This window comes from Lottia gigantea (assembly GCF_000327385.1).
Source record: "Lottia gigantea unplaced genomic scaffold LOTGIsca_30, whole genome shotgun sequence".
NCBI classification, from domain to species: Eukaryota; Metazoa; Mollusca; class Gastropoda; family Lottiidae; genus Lottia; species Lottia gigantea.
Window position 1 is genome coordinate 2,686,498 of NW_008708987.1, and position 6,975 is coordinate 2,693,472.

Below are 6,975 nucleotides of genomic sequence, written 5' to 3' on the forward strand. Positions count from 1 at the left end.
GTTCGAGACATTAACCTTGTTCTGCACCGTTCCGATGCAATGAAATGACGCTTTGTGCTTAATTACTCCGTATAGTTTTGGATTAATGAAATGAAATGGAGATTTATATCCTGCTGTTCTATATCGTGTAGATTCATTGGAATGAAATTGAGAAACAGAGTAGGAAAATAACCAAATGTTCCTCTTTACAAACAGTATCTTCATCAGGTGCTAACTTAACAGACGTAAAACTCATTTCGTTTTAATTTTCAACTCTATCTGAACGATGATGACAAATTTTTGGCAAAAGGTGAACGTCCCAAGAAGAAATCTACGTAAAGTTCAAATGAAATGGTAAATGGTCCTATTATTAAAGATGGAAGATAATTGGTCTCATCAAAGATCAGGGAGTATTCTCAATTAACATAATTATCTGATAATTAATCTATCTGTTTGTTCTCATCTGATTGTCATTGTGTTCTATGATACTAATTTGAAAATAGAAGTAGGGGGTTGGTTGAACTGAGATCCTAGTATTTATAATACATGTATATTGACAGTAAGGTTAATTATTAAAGGGTTATACAACCAAAGTCAAGGTGATCGTTTAAAATAAATAGTGATGTAGTTGCATTTGAAACCTCTTGTAAAGCACGTTTCAGGTAAGCATCTTATTACAGAAACAACGGCCTTGCAAACCAAACTACGTTACAGCCACCAAATAACAGCAACCAAATAACAGCAACCAAATGGCAGCAGCTAAATGGCAGCAGCCAAATATTGACCAACAGGCAGCAGCAACACAAATGTCATCAGCTAAATGTCAACCAAATGACAGCAGCCAAATGTCAACCAAATAACAGCAGCCAAATGTCAACCAAATAACAGCAGCCAAATGGCAGCAGACAAGGCCTTTACAATCCAATAGTTAAGTGACTATAGGTGTCCTTGGAGGATGGACATGACCTGACTTGCCATTTGTTACATTAATTGTAAGAGTGAAGAGGGAGGTGAATTTAATGAATACCAGTTGACAATCTTAGTCGAAGTGTGACAGCAGGTATCTGACTTCGAATTCGCATTAATTATGGTGAAAAAGGGCTTGTCAACAAGTTTATATATGTATCGGAAACATTGATGGCATCGATTTGCATCATTCAGTTTCAGGCGTCTGTGGATCTTGAAATGACGTTATTATCGCAACATTTCAGTAGATATTACACCTTATTGTATAGTGTATTGAAGATTGAATCAGTACTAGAAAGTCAGGGAGTGGGGTCACATTGTTAGTAGGATGTCAATGGAAAGTAGGATGTTGGAATAATAAAAGGAAGAATTCGGGCTATTCCGAATACCGTGAATAATAATTAGACCCCAGCTGTGAGAAAGTCATTCAGTTTCTTCACGTATACATAGAAAACATTAGTAAATGACCATCACCCAGCAGTTCAACTCCATCAATTTCATAATGAAGTATTAACATTACCCTCAGTCAGTGCCCGGGGTAAACATTTACTACCACACACTCGCCAGGGACCATAATAATACATATTGAACGAGCGAGGAATGAAAATATATAGGCCTATTTAGTGCGCAAGACGATAGAGGGATGGATTGCAGATATTTGGAAGAAACACAACGCCCATGCCCCCAGAAATGAGGCTGTCCCGATTTGACCTATCCCACCCCTTTCAGTTTCAAATTTCTTATCATTGATTTCTTGGTCCCAACCCCGCATTGACAACGATTTGGCCCCCACTTGGTGTCTTAACCTAATGATTCATGAAATGTCACTGCTTGTAGCCTCCACGACACTTTATAAAAACTATGATGACAAAAACTGGCTGAATATCGGCTTCCAGTCAACAGAATAAACCAGGAATAAACCAGGAATAAAACCAAGAATCGATATTAAATATTATATTCTAGTCTCTTCACAATCGTTATCTAATGGTTTTATTGTCATACACGGAAACAACAAACAGCCTGTGGGGTCAGCGTTCTTTCAACAACCGTCAAGTTACTGATAGCTTTCAGATAGCTGTCAGTACAAAACATAGTGGTAAAACAGATATTAGAAAAACATTGTTTGTTTGGCTGATAAAAATGAATGAAGTTTTCGTGTCGTTATACAATGACATGAAATTGGAATTTCCCTCGTAGCCTTATATTCGGTACCTTTTTTGGTCAATAAAATGAAATAAAGCCGAATACACCGTATTGGCTCAATAAAGACGTCAATATGCCATGTAGATATTCAAAATGAAAACATGTTTATTGTAAATTTGGTCGCCACAATGCCAGTTAATATTCAACCACGTAGATTTTTCGTTGGTCAATTTGGACGAACAAAAAACTTATTTGGATTGATTAACGACAATGTAGATTTCTTTAATCCAATTTTATAGAAAAAATGAGAATTTAATTCAATTTTCGTTTTATGATCAATATACAATCCGTTATTTTTATTTACCAAGGGGGATAATTTAAATTCGAAAGTCAACTCAATGACAGATATTATATTTTGTGAATATAATTTTGTGCTATGATTTGAATTCTAAAACAATTTTACTCCCTGAAGACACTGTCCTATTGTGTAATTCACCAATTCGTTTACACTTGTAAGATATGATCGCCAACACACTTCTTTAATAAAATATTAAAACACATAACGTTTCAACACGGCCGTTATCTAGCGTGTCACTTACTCTTATTGCGATATACAACTACCGAGAGATCTTTAATGTATTAAACATGCAACATGGAGAACCTGGCTTATCCGGATCGAACGACCAGACATTTCTCAAAGATCCCGGTGAGATTTATTAAGTTTGATAATCCTCATGAGTCTCTTTATAGTTCCAACTCCTGTCTTCCTTATTCTTAAGTCTGATACTTATTTAATATTGTTATTCAACAAAGAATAATAATTACGATCATTTTATGACTTCATATCCGTCTGTTGGTGGATGGAATATCTTATATATGTCACAGATAGATTGAAATATAGAGCTCTTGATTATAAACCACCGTCTTCATTAGCCCATAAGGTGCAGAAAAGTAGGACGTAAAACTTCATTCATTTAATTTAATTTAATTTGATTCCAAGCCAAATAACTACAATGCTAGACAAAGTTTCTTTTGCAACACTATTTATTCGCCATTTCTTTCAACCCAGCCTTTGATTCTAAAACCTGATTGAATAAGAAACCACTATATTACAAAACAGGAGATTCTCTCTCATCTAGAACACTTCGGCATAATTTGTCCTTTCAACCAAGAAACCTTCATTCCAAGTGCAAAACCTTAATTGAAAAGTAGCCTTCTGTCATCGGCGTCGTTAACGAGACCTGGTATGCTCATTTTTTGGGCATCTCTTACAACTCAGGAGCCCTTGATTCCAGGTTTAAGTATTGATGGAATTACAGCTCAACTACAATATCTAAGATACTGTAATCGGCAACTTTAGCGAGACCGTGTGATAACTATTCTTCGCTATTGCTCTCTGCTCCGAGTCCTTGATTCCAAGTCCTAATGGAATGGATGGATTGAATTACAGCTCAACTAAGATAGGTAGCATACTGTGATAGGCGTCGTTAGCGAGTAATGTTATACAGGCTGTACTCTTCTAAAAAATTCCTTCAACAGAGAAACTGATTCCACATAAAAAAAACTTGATGGAATTAGCATAGAGTGATCAGCGTCCTGTCTTTTCAACTCAGATCAGCAATCACGATTACAAAACTCATAACAGTCAGTTAATAAAAAATAATCTTAAAACCAGAATGAAGTCAGTTCATACAGGATTGTCAGAAATCTTAACCAGTTAATAAAAAAATAATATAAAAACAGATCAAAGTCAATTCGGGATTGTGAGAATTCTTATCAATAAAACGGTGGTATCATCACGTACAACATATCAATGCTTTACAGGTTTTAGATTATGGGTGATCACGAACAATCGTAATGAATACAACCAGAGGAGTATACAAAACTATAACAGTATCCATTAAGATTGGTACCGGTATTCTTTCAACAACATCATTAATAGTCAAATAGATTGATGAAGAGCAATCTGACAGACTTTTTAGTCCCGATTGATTTTGTTCCTTATTATATCAATTAAAACAATTCTGATTCCTACGACATATTGTATAAGCCGATTTCTCGATTATCTACCAAGATGATTAGGTGGATTATCTGAATAAATCTATACTGATATCAGGTAACCGATAAAATTACCCCAACACTTACAGGTGTGTTCAATAGAAGTAAAAATATATGTACTCCCTCTCTCCCACCAGGAAATGAATAACGCTTTGTTACGTGGGCTATCAGTATAATCGATCAACGGCCCAACTATAGATCGCGAGATATCGGGTGTCCGACAATGAATCAAGCCAACTATTGAAGGATTGTCCAGCAAACAAATAGAAATAAAAGTATATTTTAATGAAACAGAAAACCTCTTTAAACAATAAACACTCAACGGCACAATTGCGAGAATATGAGATGTCCGAAACAAATAGCCACTGGCGAAGGACTGTTTAAGTTTAAGATATCGAAACAAAATACTTTTCTATGTGGGCTAGAAGAAATGAAACGATCAAGGATGAATGGCAAGGGTATCAGGTGTCCATCAATGAATCAAGCCAACTATGGAAGGAGTGTATAAGATTAGTATAAGGTATCGAAACAAAATTGTTTAAATGAGTAACACTCTACTATCAGAAAGATCGACATTCAAAAAACCAGGGTATCAGGAGTTGAACAATAATCAGCCAACTATGGAAGGAGTGTGTAATTATGTGATATTAAACAGAACACCTCTGTATATGAATTATACTTTGTAATGTGGGTTCTCTAAAATAATAAAAGACCTAATCGCAGAGTATCAGGTGTCCGACAAAAACATCAACCAGCTCAATTGATAAAATCAGATAATGATACTAATAGCAGTATAATTGTTATCGAAACAGAATGACCCGCAAAATAAGTAACGACCTGGTAAATCAATCTACTGCTTAATCAGAACGTATCAGGTGGGGAAATGAATCCAGCCAAATATTGAAGGAGTGTTCAAAATCAGTAAAAGTGAAGGGTATCGAAATAAAATATCTCTTAAAATGACCAATAATCTAAACAGTCAAATCTTAACTTGGTTGTTGAAATCGTAATACCACCAAGTGTTCCAGTGAAAAGTCAAGGAATACTTGGATTGCGTGTAGAATAAACCATGAGAGATATTGGTAATGAATAAAACATCTCCTAAATGGCCAATAAACATTAATAAAAACTGTGAAATCTTGAAAAGTAAAATCAACAGCAGAAGGAGTGTACTGACAATAAAACGAAATGATAACTATCAAACAGAAACAAAATATCTCTTTAAATGAATAACATGGGTTACTCTGTTACTTGAGTTTTAGTGTGAGGGTGAGTCTATAAATCATAGGGTGGGGCCGAGCAGGGGCCACAAAATTGTCCGGGAGGACTCACAGGCAAGTCTTACAGTAAAGTAAAGTGAAGAAGTCGGTCCTTCGTCTATTTTTGGGCGGCCAATATATCCTCCCTGACCCCACCGTAAAAACTCCACTGTTCGTGAGCTATCAGAGAAGATTGTTTTGGAAGATCCAAGAAATTATTCCATTACTGTTTAATTTATTATAGATCCAATCTACCGAATTCCTATCAGTATTTACAGGTTGCTTCATCTTCACAAATTAATTAAATTTACAATAGAAAACTTATTGTTTTTCTGGATTACAAAAGTCTGCAATCGGCAACTCAAGGGAATGAAAGATCTTTAAGATACTGCCTAAGTGAGACACATAAACCTTCATCTACAAGACAGAAGCAAGTTAATTCGATTGTTCATTCGGTTTATAGACGATTCCGTGGTTAATTTACCGTCTGTCAAGATATTTATTTTATTACTTATAATTCTCATGCAACAGATGTGTCTATTGTTCGAGCCACGGACTTTGTATAACTCGGGAAAACTCAGGGTTCCTTCACACTACAGGCAGAGCAGGGTGGTGCAGGTCAGGCGCTCACTTATAAGCAGAGCAGGGTGCTCTGGAATAAATCATGGAGGCTTTCGTGTGTGCGTTCCTATGGCAAATTGAACAGTTGATAACCGATGTAAACAGCTGATCGTTTGTACATTAAAAACTAACTAGACATTAATGTCACTACCAACCACTCTCTGCCCCGTCCTACTCAGCTTGTAGTGTTAACTAGCCCTTAGACGAATGGGTCCCAAGACAGTCTCCATTAGCCAAGTCAGCTGTAGAAAAAAGTTGGACGTAAAACTCAATTCATTTCAATATTCTTTTTGAAAGGATGGAAGGTTAGTCGAATTACTGGCGTCTTATATTCACAGAATCTTATTCTGACACCTGTCGCTCTCTCGTGGACACAATCGATTCGTGAAGAGAAGTCGGGTCAAATTCATTCATTCATTCATTCATTCATTCATTCATTCATTCATTCATTCATTCTGTGATTAAACAACCTAGTTCTATGTATGCAGCTTATGAATTAATTAGGACTAGTGTCTGTGACTGCCATCAAAATAAGCATACATGATGTTTTTACTGTAGAGTTATTAACCAACAGTCAATCATAAAACTGATATTATTCATTTGTATAGAGCGTGGAATTAGCTTTCATTATGCTGTAAGAATTAACTTATTTCCAGTCTGTATTTTGGTAATCTTGATTGACACAGTTCAGTTTGTTGTAATATTCAACTTTATTTAGCTTTGTCGACAGCCTTAATTTTCAAATTTATCTTCATTGCAGCTCTCTTAAGAAGAGTGTTAAAGAACAATGTAATTTTGCTTTCAGTACTTCGTAGAGTCACAAGTCGTCTTCATTCAATAAACAGAGAGGGGGGGCTAAACTTATACTGATAAACCCCTAAAATAAAGATGGTTATTTGAAAACCTCGTATGAATGGTCGGGGGATGGTTTAAGTTTCCCACAACCTGG